The sequence below is a fragment of the Elgaria multicarinata genome, chromosome 20 (assembly GCF_023053635.1).
Source record: "Elgaria multicarinata webbii isolate HBS135686 ecotype San Diego chromosome 20, rElgMul1.1.pri, whole genome shotgun sequence".
In the NCBI taxonomy this organism is placed as follows: domain Eukaryota; kingdom Metazoa; phylum Chordata; class Lepidosauria; order Squamata; family Anguidae; genus Elgaria; species Elgaria multicarinata.
The window spans coordinates 4,659,222-4,680,956 of NC_086190.1; positions in this window are offsets into that span (position 1 = coordinate 4,659,222).

Here is a 21,735-nt window from a genome sequence, read left to right on the forward strand (position 1 = left end):
TGCAAAAAGGGGGGAGTTAAAAATATGGAACCACTGGGGACACTTTTTGCACTGGTAACACGTCAGAAAAAATATGTGGAGAATCAACTATGAACCAATGGTGAACAAGCTTCTTTAAAAGGTACCTTGCCACCACTAATGATCTTCTCCTGTCCTAGGCAGCCGTACAGAAATGTTGGGTGTGCCTTTGATTCCCCTGCACTCATGCCAACACCATTCATGGTTACGTTGGAACATTTCCCAGAACAAACCCTGCCAGACTAATATGATCTCATTTTTTGATCAGGTAACCTCCCTTGTGGACTGAGGGAATGCTGTGGACGTAATATATCTTGACTTCAATAAAGACCAGTGCTCTTCAACTTTTTTATTAATGATTTGGATGAGGAGGTGCAGGGAACGCTTATCAAATTTGCAGATGACACAAAATTGGGTGGGATAGCTAATACCCTGGAAGACAGAAACAAACTTCAAAGTGATCTTGATAGGCTGGAGTGCTGGGCTGAAATAGTGACAAATGCCAAGTTCTATACCTAGGAAAAAGAAACCTAATGCACAGTTACAAGATGGGGGATACTTGGCTCAGCAATACTACAAACGAGAAGGATCTTGGAATTGTTGTAGATCACAAGCTAAACATGAGTCAACAATGTGATGTGGCTGCAAAAAAGCAAATGCTATTTTGGGATGCATTAATAGAAGTAAAACTTCCAAATCACGTGAGGTACTGGTTCCTCTCTATTTGGCCCTGGTTAGGCCTCATCTTGAGTATTGTGTCCAATTCTGGGCATCACATTTCAAGAAGGAAACAGACAAGCTGGAGAATGTTCAGAGGAGGGCAATGAGGATGATCAGGGGTCTGGAAACAAAGCCCTATGAGGAGAGACTGAAAGAACTGGGCATGTTTAGCCTGGAGAAGAGAAGGCTGAGGGGAGACATGAGAGCACTCTTCAAGGACTTGAAAGGTTGTCACACAGAGGAGGGCCAGGATCTCTTCCCGATCCTCCCAGAGTGCAGGACACGGAATAACGGGCTCAAGTGACAGGAAGCCAGATTCCAGCTGGATATCAGGAAAAACTTCCTGACTGTTAGAGCAGTATGACAATGGAATCAGTTACCTAGGGAGGTGGTGGTCTCTTCCACCCTAGAGGCCTTCAAGAGGCAGCTGGACAACCACCTGTCAGGGATGCTTTAGGGTGGATTCCTGCATTGAGCAGGGGGTTGGACTCGATGGCCTTGTAGGCCCCTTCCAACTCTGCTATTCTATGATTCTAACCCTCTTTCAGGCTCAGGGGTTCCATGGAAGAAATCCCGGAGCTCCTTCCTGGAGAAAAAGTAGACAAACCACACATTTGAAAGCCCCCTGAATTCATTGGTTGTATTTAAATACATGTGCATACTGCAAAACCTTTGTCTAAGTACCACTTTTGAGACCCCTGAAGGGGAAAGTAAGATGCGACCATTGAATCTACAGAAATATCCTTGTCCCTAGGAGGAAAGGCCATATTTAATATTTCAGGAGGAAAGGTAGGACAGTTATTCTGCAGATGGGAGCCTTGAGTTTATATGTAGGAGGAGAGTTTTGAATCCTTCATGGTCATAGAACCACAGAAGGGGCCTCTAAGGCCATCGAGTCCAACCCCCTGCTCAGTGCAGGAATCCAGTAGCACACTGGTGTTCAGTAGCATACTGACGCTTCCCAGAAGTTGGTTCTCTCTCTCTCTCTTACACACGCACACACACACACAGAGGAGCAGTATAACCACAGTCCAGTGTCCAGCTACTGCCCAGTAGCATAACTCTATCTCCCCACCTCAGGAGCAAAAGTACGAAAAAGACACTCCCATTCCAGGTTTAAGGGCCACCATGACTTCAGGAGCCACCCATTCTCTCCCCTCACCCCTATTTGCATGTGTGAAAACCCCAAGCTCCACGTGGCAAGCTGACCCATGCCTGAGACTCCTGGCATTTGGTAGGCAACATGTCTTGTGATTGAATTAACAGTGCGCATGTGATAAAAACCCTTTGTTACAGGGTGACTGGTCCCCTCCATTTCGCTGTGGCAATGCCTTACGGCTGGCATGCTCCTCGTGGTTTCCTCCCCCGGTTTTGTGTGTGTGTGTGTACACACACGTATCGCATCTCCATCCACAGCCCTGCCCACTCACCATCTGTAGCTGCGATATCACATCAGGACATTGCTTCTACCCCATGCTTTCCACCCCCTGAATTTTTGCTCCAGTCTCTGCTAGGTGCTAACAAGCCCCGCCTCCGCCCATCCTAATTTGATAAAGCAGCTGGGCATCTAAAATATCAACACTTATACTCTGATAAATCCCTCGTGCTGATTCATTGGCTTATGACCAGGATCAGAAGAACTTGGCTGGCACGTGGAGACTGACAGGAGAAGGGATGATTGCATGAGAAACATGGTTCACGGTTATACGGTGCTTTCTAACACTGATTTTAAAAAAGTTAAGTGCCTGGTTAAAAAGTGAATGCCCTCCTGGTTGTGCAGAAACATGTGATTTTGCTAAAAATGTTGCCAATACACTAACTTCAGGGTAATCATATGGAAAGGAGGACAGGGCTCCTGTATCTTTAACAGTTGTAGAGAAAAGGGGATTTCAGCAGGTGTCCTTTGTATGCATGCAGCACCTGGTGAAATCACAACAGTTCAAGCTGCAGGAGCCCTGCCCATTTTTGTATCTGGTCACTCAATTCTAACTTTTCACATGGCTCCTTCTAGCTTTTCTAGGACCATCTCCTCGAATGAGACAGCGACAAATGAGTGCAGGACACAGAATAATAGGCTCAAGTGGGCATCAGGAAAAACTTCCTGACTGTTAGAGCAGTACAACAATGGAACCAGTTACCTAGGGGTGTGTGGGCTCTCCCACCCTAGAGGCCTTCAAGAGGCAGCTGGACAGCCATCTGTCAGGGATGCTTTAAGGTGCATTGAGCAGGGGGTTGGACTTGATGGCCTTAAAGGCCCCTTCCAACTCTACTATTCTGTGATTCTAGGTTGAGGTTCTTACTTTTGCTGTGTTTGTTTGCCAATTTTATATTATATAATATAGAACAGAGTCCTATGCAGGTTTAGATAGAAAAAAGTACTACAACTCCCAGCATTCCCCAGCCAGCCATTTTGGGAGTTGTACACCTTTTTTTCTGCCTAAACTTGCATAGGATTGCACTCATTACATGTCTTACATTGACTACTTGATTAATATTATTGCTGTTGTTATTGTTGCTATGTGTATTGATCACAGGCTTCCTCCTCCACCCCTAAAAATACATATGAAAAGGAGGACAGGGCTCCTGTATCTTTAACAGTTGTATTGAAAAGGAAATTTCAGCAGGTCTCATTTGTATATATGGAGAAATTTCCTCTTCATCACAACGATTAAAACTGCAGGTGCCCTGCCCTCTTTTAAATCTGGTCACTCTAGTATGGCTCCTGCAGCTTTAACTGTTGTGCTGAAGAGGGATTTTCACCAGGTTCTCCATATATACAAATGACACCTGCTGAAATTCCCCTTTCCATGCAACTGTTAAAGATACAGGAGCCCTGTCCTCCTTTTCATGTCACCCTACATAACTGGCTCACTCATGGTAGCTTGCAGGTGCTTTACATGACATCCTCCTCTTCCCATGCTTTGCAAACATTATTGTGGGTTTTTTCCCCCAACGGGGGAAGTCTGTTATTATTTAGAAATGGCAGAATGAGAGCTTCGTGTAACTGTGCTACACCACAGCACCATCTAGTGGTTGTATTATGAAATATATAGAAAGGCAGAGAAAGAAAAACTCCTGGGGGAAAAAAGCACATGTAAAGGAGCCATTCTTATACCTAGTCTGTGTGCCTTAGCATGGTGCCACCACAGCGAGGAGGCCTGGAAGACCCGCCTAGCCTTCCTTTCAACGGGATAGATTAATTTATCATTGACAAAAGGAATCCGACTGCTTCCAAAGAGGCTTCTGGGCCTCTGATGTCACCATCCTCTGATTTCAATTCAAGCGGACGGCGTGTCATGCAGGGAAAGGGAACAAGATGAAAACAAATTGAAGCAAGATGTTCCCTGTTTAATTGGTCCCTTTGGGAAGGCCTTTGCAATCTCTCGACTGTTATCTATGGGACCCATTCAGTTATTGTATTCCCAAAGCTGGGCTGTGCGTTCTTAGACCTGCTTCATGCAAAATGGCTGCCAAGCGGAGGCGGCTTGAAATTATTATTATTATTATTATTATTATTATTATTATTATTATTATTGTTATTATTTACATTTGTATATCGCCCCATAGCCGAAGCTCTCTGGGCTATTTACATAAGATTAAAACACAAAACAACTATAAACAGCTTTAAAAACAAATCTAGGATCAGTAAAGCTCACCACATATTGCTAAATGCCTGGGAAAAGAGAAAAGTTTTAACCCGGAGCCAAAAAGATATTTATTTATTTATTTATTTATTTATTTATTGCATTTTTATACCGCCCAATAGCTGAAGCTCCCTGGGCGGTTCACAAAAATTCAATGTTGGTGCCAGGCAAGCCTCATTGGGGAGATCATTCCATAATTGGGGGCCACCACTGAAAAGGCCCTCTCCCTTGTTGCCATCCTCTGAGCTTCCCTTGGAGTAGGCATCCGGAGAAGGACCTTAGATGTTGAGCGTAGTGTACAGGTAGGTTCAATAGGCAGCTGGACAGCTATCTGTCAGGGATGCTTTAAGGTGGATTCCTGCACTGAGCAGGGGGTTGGACTCGATGGCATTATTATTATTATTATTATTATTATTATTATTATTATTATTATTATTATTATTACATTTGTATACCACCCAACAGCTGAAGCTCTCTTGGCGGTTCACATGAGATAAAAACACTTAAAAACAATATACAAAGATTAAAAACCACAAAAACTAGCAAAATACATATACATTTAAAATCACTATAACAACTTTAAAACAATGAGCCAAAAAACAGCAACTTGACAGCTGGATCCTCCAGGGACACACAATGTTTTCTACGCTGCCACAAACTGCTGATGTTTTGTGTTTATTTATTTATTTATTCATTCATTCATTCATTTCATTTATATCCCACCTTTTTTCCTTCAAGGAACCTAAGTCGGCGTACATAATCCTCCTCCTCCTCCTCTCCAGTTTATCCTCACAATAACAACCCTGTGAGGTAGGTTGGGCTGAGAGTCTGTGACTGGCCCAAAGTCACCCAGTGGGTTTCCATGGCCGAGTGGGGACTAGAACTCATATCTCCCAGTCCAACACCTTAGCCACTACACCACACCGCTGTTGGCAAGGAGCTGGGTTTACTGGGTCCTCAGTTACTCTTCCCTCGCTGAGGGAAGCATGAGGAATTCAATCTTTGGGAATTCCAATCTGACCCATGTCAGAATGAAGTTATTCACCGGGGTTGGCAGTTCTACAATATTCTGACACAGTTCTTCTTGTAGAAAAGCTTTACTTCCTCAGAGAGTAAAGTGTGTCAGGATCTATGCTGTACTGAGTGCTTGCAGGACCCAGGTCTTCGGTCAGGACCTGTCCTGCTGGGGTGCTTGCAAGCCTCAGGCCCCTGACTAACTACACGCAGGGGGTAAGAGCTATTTAAGCAGGGCACGTCTCTCTCAACCCTTGCCACAGCAACACTGTTCCTTTGCTGTCTAGCTCTGCTTCCTGCAAACCTCTATGCTTGTTCCTGATCTTGTTGGTTCTTGACTGCCTTCGGACTACGCCTTGCTGCTACCTTCACCATGCCTCGTTCGTTCTTGACTTTTGGACTGCCTTTGGACTTCGCCTTGCCCCTGCTTCCGCCATGCCTTGTTGGTTCCTGACCCTTGGACTGCCTCTGGACTACGCCGTGCCTTGGCAGGTGGTGCTGGACCCTCGTGCTGGTTCTGGGCCGTTGCTCTGCCTCGGCCCGGACTCAGGTTCAACTGTGCCTCTGAACTCTTGCGTGCTACAGGAGGGGGCCTCTGGCTCTGGCCCTGGCACACACTAGTGAGGGTCAATAAAGTGGAACCCTTCTTGATCCTGCTTTGGTGTCGTGTTCTCTTCTGCCTCACTGCCCTGGGTCCAGGCGGTCTAGCCTAGCTCCCCCATGCTGTGTGGTGGTTAAAGTGTTGGGCTGGGACTCACAAGATCCAGGTTCTATTCGCCTCTGAGCCATGAAGGTCATTGGGTGACTTTGGACCAATCACTGACGCTCAGCCTTACCTGCCTCACAGGGTTGTTGTGAGCATAAAATAGAGAGAAGGAAAACCATGTCAGTTGCCTAGAGTTCCTTGCCAGAGGGGAAAAAAGGAGGATATAAATGTAAAATAAATAAAAATAATAATGGTATGCTGTCCGGATGTTTTGGACTTCAACTCCCATCTTCCCCATCTGGCAAGGCTAAGTGGCAGGAATGCTGGAAGCTCCCGTCCAAAATATCTGGAGGGCACCAGGTCCCTCGAAATTCTCCACCCAATTTGTGGCTGGGGGAGGGGGGGACCCATTTCACCATCCCCCCCCCTCAGGCAGGGGAAGTTGGTGTGAAACAAAGGCAAATCTCTGACATTTACTCAGGAAAGAAATGTTTTCAGAGAAATTTTGGCTCAGTTCTAGTTCTCTGCTCAAAAATTGTGTCAACCCCCACCCCTCAAAATAAGAGATGCTTATTTTGAGAGAAAATAATAGGTTTAGAAATGCGTATGAATTGTAAAAATTCATGTGTATCTTTTTTTGTTTTTTTTTTAAAATACAGATTATTTCAGATACAGGCTGGAACAGACATATGTTTAATCACATGTGAAAGTGAAATGCACCAGAAATAAACAGATCTGTGCCCTTCCACGCTGTTCCTCCCAGAGAGTGTGGCTTTTATTTCTGTTGTTAATCTAACTTCTCCACTTTTTCCGACATGCTGTGGAAGAAAACCAACTCAGACGCTCTAGGGATTACACTGTTTTGGTATGTTAGCTCAGACAGACATTCACCCACCCATGAGCTCCAGTAGTTGATGTGGGTGCCAGTTGCTGCCATGGTGACAAACCATGTGATGGCGATTGATTGACACGGCAGGCTTGACATGTTGACCTATAGCATGCTGCATGGCTCTATTCTATCCCTGAAGCTGTTTGACATCTACATGGCTAAGAGAGATCAACTGGAGTTTCAGGGTGTGTTGCCATCACTACGCCGAGGAGGTAGTTCTGTGCCTCTTTTCCTTCCCAAGCGATGGAATCAAAGATGACCTGGAGGCAGAAGAATGCGCCGAAACTTAATTCAGACAAGGTGGAGGTGCGCTTGGTTCGAAAGGTCACTAAGCTAGTGATAGGGTAATGACCTGTTTTGAAAAATCAGGTTCACTCATTGAAGTCCAGATGGCGGTTGTGGCCAAAGGCAGATTTATTGTGCCTGCTGCCCCGGCTTTCCAGGAGGGCTGTGTCCCACTTTGGCTCCTGATCTGAATTCTGAGCCGACACAGGCCAATTTGGCTCGAATTCGCCCAGAGCTGAAGTGGGTTGGCTCCAGGCTGATTTAGGCCAATTCAGGCTGAGTTACATCGGATTGATTCAGGTCCACGCAACATGCGTCCCCTGCTCCTTACCTGGACCTGTCACAACTGGAGTGGTCTGTGGTCTAGGTAAGAGCAGGGGGGTTGTGTGGCCCAGGAAAGCCAGGTGTCTGCCATCTGTCCAGTCCGTTGGTTGTAGGGTGACCCTATGAAAAGGAGGACAGGGCTCCTGTATCTTTAACAGTTGTATTGAAAAGGACATTTCAGCAGGTGCCATTTGTATATATGGGGAACCTGGTGAAATTCCCTCTTCATCACACCTGTTAAAGCTGCCCTCTTTTAAATCTGGTCACTCTAGTATAGCTCCTGCAGCTTTAACTGTTGTGATGAAGAGGGAATTTCACCAGGTTCCCCATATATACAAATGACACCTGCTGAAATTCCCTTTTCTATGCAACTGTTAAAGATACAGGAGCCCTGTCCTCCTTTGCATATGGTCAGCCTAGTTGGTTGTCCAACTAAATCAGACGTCCGAATTTCGATCTGTTTCATGATTCCAAGCCTTCCTGCCAAGATGCAAGACAATAAAGAGGTTCATCATGTAATCCACAAAGCTTTGTTCGACGAATAAACATCTCTTCACACATGATGGGAGTGTGAATGCTGGAAGCTATCCTCTAGGCTGAATTAGCTTAACAAAGCTAGGCAATTGCCTTTCAACTAACATGGAGAGCTTTCCTGCAGTTCAACCGTCACTTTACCTCAGGGAGGGTCTTTTTGGAGAAGCTGTTGGTGAGTGGGTACCTTAAGGGACCACCTCCCACCTCTTCCCAACTCTGCCTGCTTGACCTTGTAACGGACTCTGGGATCTGTCAACTCAGAAGTCCCCTCCCCTTGTGACAGAGACTGAGTTCCCAGGGTGGGAGGAGGATGGCCTCTGAGCCTTCGACATTCTGTCCGATAAGTTCCTGGGAAGATTCATCTTTGACTCCTGAAGAGTCTTTGAGAATCTCCTCCCTTGCTTCCTGTTTTGGCTGGTATACTTCTGGTGCTGTTCCTTCTTCTTCACATTCTGAGTCAGGCCCTGAAACCCCTTCCCCCACACTAGGGAAAAAAGGCCTGATCATGACAATCTGGATCTGGAACAGGTTGAATTCGGGCCAAGGTGGGCCGAATTCGATCAGCCTCTGAAGCAGATAGGGGTGTCTGTGCATAGCCCTACTTTCCGTTGCATTTGCGGACTTGTGCCTGGGATGGGTTGGTGCATGTTACTCTATTGTTAGGTCATCTTCACTCTCTGTTGCTACATTTTTACATGCAGTTCAAGGCCTTTTGGGTTGTAGCACCTAGAATGTAGAACTTGCTCCCTGCCCTGGGAGATCTGCTTGGTCTCTCCACTTTCTGTAGTTGACTGACAATGGAAAACATTCCTCTACAGCAGCCTTCCTCAACCTAGGGTGCTCCAGATGTGTTGGACTGCATCTCCCAGAATGCCCCAGCCAGCTGGCTGGGGCATTCTGGGAGTTTTAGTCCAACACATCTGGAGCGCCCCAGGTTGAGGAAGGCTGATCTACAGGCAAACATTTGGTTTGACTAATGTTTATTCTTAAATTGCGTCTGGCTGTTCCGTTTTTGTTTTTATGTTTTTAAGCAGCTCTTCTTTATACAGCTATGTTGGATTGAATTACGCTTATTGTTTTCATGATTTAGAAATATTAGCTGTCGTGGGCACTCTTAGAATCCTTAACAAAATAAAAATATATGATGCATGAACATTACTTTTTTTGCAATGTTTTGGCAATGCAGACTGGTAAAACAATGTCTATGACTACCTCATCAAGATTGCACTTTTTTTTTGCAGTGTTTCTGCAACATAGGCATGTGCACTAACAATTTATTTAAAACATTTATATCCCACCCTATATCATTAAGATCTCAGGGCGGCGTACAGATGCAGATGGGGGAAGACATAAATAAAATGCATAATCTGTGCATGCGACACACTCTGTACAAAGTTCTGAAATAAGAAATGTAACAACGGAGAATTCCTAATTCATCATTTCTGCTTCAACCACAGGAGCACATAATTCGGAACTTTGAAATTGAGGGAGAAATGTAGAACTGAGCCCAAATTTCAGAGAAGACCTTTTTGGGAGAAAATTTCAGTGCATAAAACTATGGAATTCGCATCCACAAGATGTGGTGATGGCCACCAATAGTGAAGGGGCATTATGAAGGATGCAAAAAGGTTACCAGGCTACCCCTGGGGGGAAAATCCTACACCATGGTGGGTGAGTGTGAGTGGGTGTTACACAAGAGGCTCTGTTACTATCGATGTGCAAAATATGGCAGCTAGACTAATAACGAGAACCAAGAGGTTTGAACATATAAGAGCGACTCTGGCCCAGTTTCATTGGGTGCCTGTATGTTTCCAAGCCCGATTCAAAATGCCAGTTTTAACCTATAAAGCCTTATATGGCTTGGGACCACAATACCTGATGGAATGCCTCTCCTGACATGAACCTACCTGTATGTTACACTCGACATCCAAGGTCCTCCTCCGGGTGCCTACTCTGAGGGAAGCAAGGGAGAGGGCCTTCTCAGTGGTGGCCCCCCAATTACGGAACTATCTCCCTGACGAGCACCACCTGATGCCAACATTGTTATCTTTTCAGCACCAGGTCAAGACTTTTCTCTTCTCCCAGGCATTTAACAGCATATGCTGAGTTTTTAATTGACCCCAGGTCTAGATTTAGGTCTGGCTAAGAGTTCAGTTGTTTTAAATGTGTGTGTGTGTGTGTGTGTGCACGCGCACATGTCTGTGTAGTTAATTTTTTAAATTTTGTGCTTTTACGGTTTTAAATTTTGTATATTGGTTTTTAATGTTTAATGTTTCTAATTTTTGTAAACTGCCCAGAGGCTATGAAGTGGTATATAAATGTAATAGATGATGATGATGATGATGATGATAATAATAATAATGGTAATGGTGAACCCTACCCCTCAGACATGATTGGATAATTTTTCCTCTCCTGGAGATCTTCAGTGAAATGTTTCCCCCACCCACCCTTCAATTTCTCTACCCAAAATTATGATGGGGAATTTTGAGAAGCCGTTTTAGAAAGGTTCAGACGTGCAGATTTTTAGAAGCTCTGCTCTTATGGAAGCCACTATTAAGAATGTATAGCTATGCATAAAATGACAGCATCCCTTCCATGGCCTTCCCCAGATGGGGTGTCTTGGAGGTGTGTGTGTGTGTGTGTGTGTGTGAGTGTGAGTGTGAGTGTGAGTGTGATTCCCACCTACCCTCCCTGTGCTGCTGCTTTCTGGCTCATTCCCAACATACAAGGGCTACCCATTTCACAGTTGAATGCCCCCACCAGATAGCTTGAGCCGCTTTGATTTAAGGATGGACGGTGCAGCTTTGATGATCCTAATTTCCTTTATCTCTCCTGCACTGCATCATTTTGCAAGGGAGGGAACCCCTCCCCCCCCCCGTGCAAAAGCCTTCAGTCTGATAATTGCAATTGGAGGCACGCCTCTTGCCAAAACCCATGGGAGAAACCTCTGGAGGAAATCGTTAGCCTTAAATATGCAGCCAGAAATAATGAGAATTGTAACTAGTGGAGAAAAAAGGGCTGGCTAGGGCTCACGGGACCTGGCGTGCTCTTAAAGCGAAAGGAAGGCGGCCCCAATATTTATCACTTTTTGGTGGAGGCTGCAAAGGCGTCCGCTTCCTCTGCATTGCACCGCCTTGTCACAAAGCAAAACCCATCCAGGACGAATCCGGCGGTGATTTTGTAGTGTTGCACGCCTGGTTTCGTTGCGCTGAATCTGAAATCCAGATGGCCATCCATACTGAGGGTTCTGCCTCTGGAACCTAGGCGAGGCCTGGGGGGCATTGCTCAGGGCAGGCATGGTGGCGGAAATGGGGGGGGGGGATAAGGAAAAGGTTAGAGAAAGACTTTGTCTCATTTCAAAACCTCTCTGCCAGGGATCGTGTTCCATTCTATCCCTCCCTCTGGGTGGAGAGGAAAAGCACAGAGAGACGGGGGCAGCGGAAAGAGAGCGAGAAAAGGGGCAATCCTGTCCATTCTTCACTCTGGCCCATCCACTGTGGATGGGCCATTAATGATAGAACCAATTATAGAATTGTGGAGTTGGAAGGGACCACAAGGATCATCTAGTTCAACCCTCTGAATTGTGCAGGAAAATCAGTTAAACCATCCAGGAGAAGTGGCCGTCCGGCCTCTTCTTAAAAGCCTCCAGAGAAGGAGAACCCACAACTTCTGTAGGGAGACTGTTCCACTATTGTACAGATCTTACCATCAGGAAGTTTTTTCTGATATTTCATCTAGGTAGCTGTAAATTATACCCATTATTTGGGGTCCTAATTTCTGTGGCCATGGAAAATAGCTCTTGTCCCTCTTCCCTGTGGCATCCTTTTATGTACCTGGACACTGCTCACATGCCTTCTATCAGTCTCCTTTTCTCCAGACTGAGCATCCCAAGTTCCCTCAGCCTGTCCCCATAGGGCCTGTCCTCAAGTCCCTGCATCATCTTTGTTGCCCTCCTCTGAACCTGTTCTAACTTGTCAATGTCCTTCTAGAAATGTGGTGCCCGGAATCGTACACAATACTCTTGTATTCCCTTAGCATGAGTTCCTAGACTTCTCATTTTTCAGTTCATTATTCAACAGTGTCTTTCCACTAACTCAAACCGAATACCCTCCACCATTTGGTTATTTAGTTATTTGTGGTGGCTGCCATTTTCCCCTCACAATGCCCTGGAGCAAGAGTAGAATCATAGAATAGTAGAGTTGGAAGGGGCCTACAAGGCCATCGAGTTCAACCCCCTGCTCAATGCAGGAATCCACCCTAAAGCATCCCTGACAGATGGTGGTTCAGCTGCCTCTTGAAGGCCTCTAGGGTGGAAGAGACCACGACCTCCCTAGGTCATTGGTTCCATTGTCAAACTGCTCTAACAGTTAGGAAGATTTTCCTGATCTCCAGCCAGAACCTGACTCTTCCTGTAACTTGAGCACATTATTCCATGTTCTGCACTCCGGGATGATCGAGAAGAGATCCTGTTTTCGTCTGTGTGACAACCTTTCAAGTATTTGAAGACTTCTACCATGTCTCCCCTCAGCCTTCTCTTCTTCAGGCTAAACATGCCCAGTTCTTTCAGTCTCTCCTCATGGGGCTTTGTTTCCAGACCCCTGATCATCCTCATTGCCCTCCTTGGAACCCCCTCCAGCTTGTCTGCATCCTTCTTGAAGTGTGGTGCCCAGAACTGGACACAGTACTCAATATGAGTACTAACCAGTGCCAAATAGAGGGGAACCAGAAGGCCTAGACCATTGTGGAGGAAGCAAAATGGTGGCCTGGATACTGATATATTTGTGTGTGTGTGTGTGTGTGTGTGTGTGTGTGTGTGTGTATGCATAAGCCTTAGGGGGGGGGAAGAAAGAAGCTGTAAACTTCCTACTAATGGTGAGACCCACCTTAAGAAACGATTCACTATTTCTCCTCCCTCTGGACAACTTCGGTGAAATGCTCTCTCCCTGCTCACCATTTCTCTGCCCAGAAATAGGGTGGATAATTTCAAGAGGTCTTTTATGCACAGCGCTCAAATGGGCCATTCTGCCACGCCCAGCACAGACTGGGCGTGGGGAAGCATTTGTGAGCAGGGGAAGAATAGAGACAAGCCTTCTGCTATTGGCTCTGAGCAGGTGATGCCACCAAGCAGGGAGGGGTATAACGCTGGCCTATAAAGAGGCACTTACCCCTCCCACTTTCCTTCTTGTTTGCATGGCTCCCTCCCTCCCTGTATGCAGTGTGAGTTCTCTGGTCGCCATTCGGGGCCGAGTAGGAATTTTTTGCTCACGTTCTAAATTGTTCATGATTTTTTTCGCCTACTCCACACTGTAAGACAGCCTGGGAGTATAAATAGGTTGATTTGGTGTTGCTTATTAATTTGGTCACATTTGATGATAGGCAGGAAGGAAAGGACATCCAGAGGGATTTTGTAATGGTGAGCATTCACAGGCACTGTTGCGAGGACTGGTAATTCCTGAGGGCTCCCAGCGTTGAGCCCTGTGGCCGGGCTGGGAGATAAGGGTCAGGCCCGGTGCTGCCATAGAGGCAACTCAGGCGGCGGCCTAGAGTGCCAAGCAAATGAGGGCGCCAAACAGCATACCCGGAAGCTGCTCTCCTAGAGCGGCTTCCAGGTGCGCTGTTCCAAAGCTGCTGCCCCAGCCTCCGCCCAACCCCAGCATCCTGGCTCCTTCGAAGCCGCTGGGGTTGGAGGTGGAGGCTTCAGTACGGCACACCAGGAAGCCACTTCTAGGTGCGCCGCTTCAAAGCCTCTCCCCGCCCCCCAACCCCAGCATCCTGGCTTCAAAGCCAGGAGCGGGCATGGAGGGGGTGGGGGGGAGGCTTCAGTACGACACGCCAGGAAGCCACTTCTGGGTGCGCCGCTTCAAAGCCTCCACCCCGCCCCCCAACCCCAGCATCCTGGCTTCAAAGCTGGGAGCGGGAGGGAGCGGGTGGTGAGTGGGTGAGCGAGGGGGGAGCCGGAGCCAGAGCGGTGAGTGAGCAAGCGAGTGGGTAGGGGTGGCGGCGAGCGGGGCGAGCGAGGGGGGAGCCGGAGCAGTGAGTGAGCGAGCGATCGGGTGGGGGCGGCGAGCGGGCGAGCGAGGGGGGGGCTGGAGTGGCGAGCGAGCGGGCGGGGGGCAGCGGGCGGGGGGCGGGTGGGTGGGTGGGTGGTACGTGAGTGAGGTAGTGAGCGGGCGAGGTGGGCGAGCATGGTGGGCGAGTGGGGGGGTGGGGGGCGAGTGGGCAGGGGGGGTAGTGGTGAGTGAGTGAGCGAGTGGGGGGGGCGGGGCGGAGGCTTCAGAACGCGCCTGCCTAGGGCGCAATATAGTCTGGCGCCAGCCCTGTTAAGGGTTACCTCTGAGGCCAACCTTTCTCACCCACCTTGAGCCTTGTGGCCTGGGTTGGGGGGTGACACTGGAAGGTCCCCCTACCCCAAAAGGGGTCGCCTGTGGGAGGGCAAATTGTACAGCGCCAACCCATGGGACATGAATAGCTCACCCTACTCAGAAAGGTCTGAAAACCAGGCCAGACTGGATGCCCTTTAGGTTCCCCCTTTGCAGCTCTTTAATAAATTGTGGCCCTGTTTAAACCCAATGTTCTGTGTGTTGTCTCTTTATTTACTGACCTCCGTCGCACAAGTGAAAATAAATTAACCCTACTGAATAGTTCCTTAGACAATTAAGGAAAAGTAAAGCTAGGTTTTTCCAGGAAGAATCAAGAGAGAGTCCTGTACATATTGAAAGCAGGGAGCAAGTAGCTGAACTCTTGAGTGTCTCCAAAGAACACTTTGCAAATTCTCCTCATCTGATTTCTGCCTTATTTTGGGATTTAAAATTAACTAATCTTGCTTCCAAAAAAGATGCAGTAGGAAATCTCTATCGGACTGTTTTCTGTTTTTGAATTTTGTACAGAGTGCCATGCATGGGGAATTTTATGCATCTTTCAGTTTCTTTAAGTCTTTTCTTCTCCCACCACCTCAATTGCCAGATCACATGCGTGCATGGATAAAACACTGCACAAATGTGATTCTGATGCAACTGTTCATGTGATTGTAATGAGATTGTTTTGTGTGGTAATCAAGATGATTTCATGTGGTGTGTTACCCATGTGCAGGAGTATAAGTGTGCATCAGTAAAACCCTGCACCAAAATATCCTTGAGGCAATCATGCATACAATCATATCATGATTGCTTTTTTTGCAGTGTTTTTGAAGAAACCGACAGCTGTAGCAAATGGTGCAAGCTCTGATTTTTCTATTTAATTCTTCTTGTTAAACTGAAATTCTGGAAGTGAACGCAGGGCAGAGCGAATTGGAGGAACAATGAAGGAATGGAAGTGGGGGAAACTCTCTCATCCTTACCACCAAAGGATCCGGAAGATCTGAAGGTGGAACTGGAGGCGGACAGCTGTGCTCATCAGTCTGATATAATGGATGGTGAACGTCTCCAAACATGAGAAGGCTACTTTTTCTCTTTCACTTAGCACAGATATCACAAACTGCTATCCACAGGCAAGGGCTTAATTGGCATGGCTCAGGTTTCAGATGGATGTCACCATGACAAAGATCAAGGGGAAGGTGATGTTTGTGCTGTCCTGGACTGGGTTACACTCTCCGTAAAGGATCGTGTACATAGTTTGGGGGTGCTCTTGGATCCAGAACTGTCACTTGAGGCACAGGTGAACTCAGTGGCAAAGAGCGACCCAAACTACGCCCTTATCTGGACAGAGATAGCCTAGCTACAGTTATCCATGCTCAGATAACCTCTCGTTTGGATTACTGCAATGCGTTATACGTGGGGCTGCCTTTGAAAACGGTCTGGAAGCTTCAGCTGGTACAAAACAAGGCAGCCCGTTTACTAACAGGGACTGGCTGATGAGACCACATCACGCCAGTCCTTTTCCAGCTTCATTGGCTGCCAGTCCAGGTCCGGGCCCGCTTCAAAGTGCTGGTATTTAAATTTAAAGCCCTAAACGGTTTGGGGCCAGGTTATTTGAAGGAACACCTCCTCCCATATGTAACTTCCCAGACCTTAAGATCATCTACAGGGGCCCTTCTCCGTGAGCCCCTGCCAAAGGAAGTGAGGCAGGTGGCTACTAGGAGGAGGGCCTTTTCCGCTGTGGCACCCCGGCTGTGGAATGAGCTCCCCAGAGAGGTCCGCTTGGCGCCTACACTGTACTCCTTTCATCGCCAGCTGAAGACCTTTTTATTCTCTCAGTATTTTAACAATTTTAACTTAAATTTAAATATTACTGTTCTAACTTTGTATTTTAATCTTATATCAAATTTTGCTGCGTGGTTTTATCCTGGTTGTGCTTTTTATACTGTATTTTTTGTATTTGTGCTTTTAACCTGTTGGTTGTTTTATTATGGTTTTAATTTTTGTGAACCGCCCAGAGAGCTTCGGCTATTGGGTGGTATAAAAATGTAATAAATAAATAAATAAATAAATAAATAAAGGGAAGGGAGAAGCAGGGTGATGAAGTGTCTCTGCACCAAAACTAGATGCTCCATGAGCCCCTCAGGTGAGACAATCCATCCCCAAACATATCAACAACATGGTAGTGAATAGTAACACAGTAAGACCAAATGTGAAATATTGGGACTGATGATGATAATAAATAATGATTGAAAATGGATGATGATAATGATGATATTGCTAATGATGGGGATAATGGATGATGATGATGATGATGATGATGATGATAATAATGGTGATAATGATAATGGATGATTTATTTATTGCATTTCTATAGCACCCAATAGCCGAAGCTCTCTGGGCGGTTTACAAAATTAAGACAATTCAAAACAACAGTATAAAACCATAATATAAAATACAACACAAAAGCGCAACCAAGATAAAAACAGCAGGAATGCAAAAATACAAATTTAAAATACAAATTTAAAACAGCAAAGTTAAAATTAATTTATAGACTGTTAAGATACTGGGAGAATAAAAAGGCGCCTAAAAGAATATAATGTAGGTGCCAAGTGAACCTCCTTAGGGAGTTCGTTCCACAGCCGGGGTGCCACAGCAAAGAAGGCCCTCCTCCTGGTAGCCACCTGCCTCACTTCCTTTCGCAGGGGCTCACGGAGAAGGACCCCTGAGGATGACCTTAGGGTCCGGGCAGGTACATATGGGAGGAGGCATTCCTTCAGATAACCTGGCCCCAAGCCGTTTAGGGCTTTAAATGTTAATACCAGCACTTTGAATCGGGCCCGGACCTGGACTGGCAGCCAATGAAGCTGGAAAAGGACTGGCGTGATGTGGTCTCGTCGGCCAGTCCCTGTTAGTAAACGGGCTGCCCTGTTTTGTGCCAGTTGAAGTTTCTGGACCGTTTTCAAAGGCAGCCCCACGTATAATGCATTGCAGTAATCCAAACGAGAGTTTATCAGAGCATGGATAACTGTAGCTAGGCTATGTCTGTCCAGATAAGGGCACAGTTGGTATATTAGCCTAAGCTGATAAAAGGTGCTCTTTGCCATTGAGTTCACCTGTGCCTCAAGTGACAGCTGTGGATCCAAGAGCACCCCCAAATTATGGACCTGATCCTTTAGGGAGAGTGCAACCCTATCCAGGACAGGGCAAACATCACCTCACCGGACAGATGAACCACCCGCTAACAGTACCTCCGTCTGGATTGAGTCTCAGTTTGTTAGCCCTCATCCAGTCCATTACCATACCCCGGCACTGGTTCAGAACAGCCACTGCCTCACCTGGGTTTGATGAAAAGGAGAGGTAGAGCTGGGTGTCATCCAAATATTGATGGCACCTCAAACCACATCTCCGGATAACCTCTCCGAGCAGTTTCATGTAAATGTTAAACAGCATTGGGGATAAAATAGAGCCCTGTGGAACCCCATGGCCTAAATGCCACGGCACAGAGCAATAATCCCACAGCACCACCTTCTGGAATTGGCCATCCAAGTAGGAACGGAACCACTGCAACACAGTGCCTCCAACTCCCAGCCCAGACAACCTATCCAAAAGGATACCATGGTTGATGGTATGGAAAGCCGCTGAGAGGTCCAAGAGAATCAACAGGGTCACACTCCCCCTGTCCCTCTCCCGGCAATTCTGGAAGTGAATGATAATGATGATATTGCTAGTGGTCATATTGCTAATGATGGTGATAATGATAATGGATGATGGTGGTAATGATAATGGAAGGTGATTAGACATGTGACCAAGGCCATGCCCCCTTGGGGACCGGACATGTCAACTTGTCCCCTCCTCGTGGGTGGGCATGTTGGGGTGGCCATGCGTCTTTGAGGGCGGCCATATTGCCCTCCTTTTTGGATTCCAAAATATGGTCACCCTAACATTGGCTCACAACACAATGCAAAATCTGTGGATGAAGTACACATCAGAAGTAATCTTTCCAAATAATGTTGACAAAGTCTAAACATCTTGGAGAAAAAAGGAGAATGGCAGGACTTACAACGCACTCTGAAAAGATAGAAATAGGAACAAAACTGGAGCTATGATTTACCAGGTCCGGGGGAAGAAAATAAGGAGTGTCTCTGCATTCATGGGGCCTGTTTCCCAGGGCCCTGAGTGTTCACTGGTGCCAAGGAAACTCCCCCCCACAATCTCTTTCTCGGCTTAATTGCCATGCAGGGACCAGTTTTAAAAGGGGATTATAGCTGGGTAAGGAAGGGTTAACTCTGGCCTTCCCATGTGATGAAACATGTGGGAAGTTTTTAAGCAGGCATTAAAGACATTAAAGCAGGCATTATTCCAGCAGAATCTTACTGCTGACTACTATACATAGTTTTATGTTGTATTATTTTATGGACCGTTTTATCTTACTGAAATTGTTTTTAACTTTGTATGCCTCCTAGAGTATTTTGTATATAGATGGAATATGCATTAAATAAAAATAAATGAATGATATTAATATTAATAATAACAACAACAGCTTCCACCCGCAGATCTTCCCCTGTATGGTAATGAAGCTGAGAAAATGCATTTTCCCCCATTGGTTTGGGTCAGGGTACAAATTAACTGAAGGGTTTTATTTTATTTGCATTCCTTGGATGAGAAATTCAGCGGTCCTTTTCACCTCCTGTGAAATTTAAATAAATCCTAGTCATTATTATTTTTGAATGGTATAGAAATAAATGGGCAGATGCAGATTTTGTGCAGATTCCTGTGGGCTTTGGGCCTTGAATCTTTTTAGTCCCCGTGCTGAAAAAAGGTTCCGTGCCCCTGCTGTAGGGTGAACAGACCATTTGGTTGGGTGTGCCTGGGTCTGTCTGTCCCCACACACCCCACACGGCATCTCCTTTTGCTCTATGGGGTCCCACAGAGGGACATAAGAACATAAGAAGGTCGCTGATGCTGGATCAGACCAAGGGTCCATCTAGTCCAGCACTCTGTTCCCACAGGGGCCAACCCCTGTTGACCAAGGGCCCACAAGCAGAACATGGTGCAACAGCACCTTCCTGCCCATGTTCCCCAGCAACTGATGCTCATAGGCTTACTGGCTCTTCTACAGAAGGTAGCACGTAGCCATCAGGACTAGTAGCGCTTGACAGAACACTATTGTGCCCTCCAATTGCATCTCACTGCGGCAGGTGTTGCGGCCCAAACATTACGAAGACGCTTCCAGGTTTCAACACACCTTTATTGATAGAAGGGAAAACGTTGCAATGGAGAAAAGTTTCACCGAAGCCAAGGAGCACCTCCCTGACTCCTGCTGGGTGTGCCAGCTGTTTTATCAGCAAGTTCTGGTCACGTAAGCATCAACAACTGAGCATGTGCAAAGTACATTGTTGACACAGTAGGAAAGTTAGCTGACCGCTGATTCCTGTATTTTCTGTGGTTAAGCCAGCTCCTTCCTGTCTGTCCTCTAAGAGGAACTTGCTTTACAGTCAGCCGTTTCAAAGTTCACCCAGAGCGAATGTTATTTCTGCACCAGACACAAGATTATTTTTCATGAATAGTTCAACTCCAGTAGCAACATGGCTTCCCTCATGCTAAGATAAAGCTATGGCTATCACACAGGTACATCATCACTTGTGAGTAAAAACCAATAGTTAAAGGGAAATGTGAACAGTGCCCAGTGACACCCCTGGTTCCAGGTAAAAGGAGGCAGTTGGGGTGTGTGGAATCATGGCTTCAATGCAGAACTGGGCCTGTAGGACCAGCGGTTGCCCTAGCAACGAAGGACGGCATCTTTCTGAGTTGGTCTGATTAAAGCGCATCAAGAATCGAGCCTGGCAGCACAGCGCCCCCTAGTGACTTCACTTTCATTTTCATTCAGTTGGAGAGGAAAGAAATTGCTTTATAAAAGACATTCAAACGAGGAGAAAATGTAGATAAAATTATTTTCGGTGGTGTGCAGGATTCTTATACTTTCGTTAGTTATGAGGTGTGTGTATGAGTGTACTGTCTTTCATTTCTCTGGCCATCTGCAACCTCCTAGCAGCACACACTTCATTAACGATGCAATCCTATGCATAGGATTGTGCTAGGGTGACCATATTTGGGAAACCAAAAAAGAGGACACCTAGTGTGTGTGTGGGGAAGCAGCTTTCTGAGTCCTGCAGAAAGTACGTTATTCCCCCGCCACCTTAAAGAACCCGATTGGAGTGGAGAAGGGGAAAGGATTTCATTCTGCACCACCACCATCCACTCCAATTGGGGCCTTTTCTATAATGTCCACAAATGACCCACTTTCCCCTTTAAGACCTCAATTGGAGCTCGGGGTGGGGGAATGATGTGCCTCAAGAAAGCATGTCATTCCCTCCTGCCATGCTAATGGCAGCCTTAAAGGGGAAGGTGTGTCATTCCAGGACATTATTGAAAATTATAGAAAATCCCCCCCCCGACACCATGGAAAGAACAAAAACCAGGACAAATCCGGGGAAATCCTGACAGTTGGTCACCCTAGATTGTGCCCTTAAAGCACAAGAGGTAACCATGAAACTTTTCCAGTTCAGGACATGTGAGTAGCCTGGTTGAATCATAGAAACATAGAATCATAGAATAGTAGAGTGGAAGGGGCCTCTAAGGCCATCGAGTCCAACCCCATGCTCAATGCAGGAATCCACCCTAAAGCTTCCCTGACAGATAGTTGTCCAGCTGCCTCTTGAATGCCTCTAGGGTGGGAGAGCCCACAACCTCCCTAGATAACTGATTCCATTGTCATACTGCTCTAACAGGAAGATTTTCCTGATGTTCAGCTGGCATCTGGCTTCCCGTAACTTGAGCCCATTGTTTCATGTCCTGCACTCTGGGAGGATCGAGAAGAGATCCTGGCCCTCCTCTGTGTGACAACCTTTTAAGTATTTGATGAGTGCTCTCATGTCTCCCCTCAATCTTCTCTTCTCCAGGCTAAACATGCCCAGTTCTTTCAGTCTCTCTTCATAGGGCTTTGTTTCCAGACCCCTGATCATCCTGGTTGCCCTCCTCTGAACACACTCCAGCTTGTCTGCGTCCTTCTTGAAGTGTGGAGCCCAAAACTGGACGCAGTACTCAAGATGAGGCCTAACCAGGGTCAAATAGAGGGGAACCAGTACCTCACACGATTTGGAAGCTATACTGGAGCCCAAAATAGCATTTGCTTTTTTTGCAGCCACATTATGCTGTTGGCTCATATGCAGCTTGTGATCTACAACA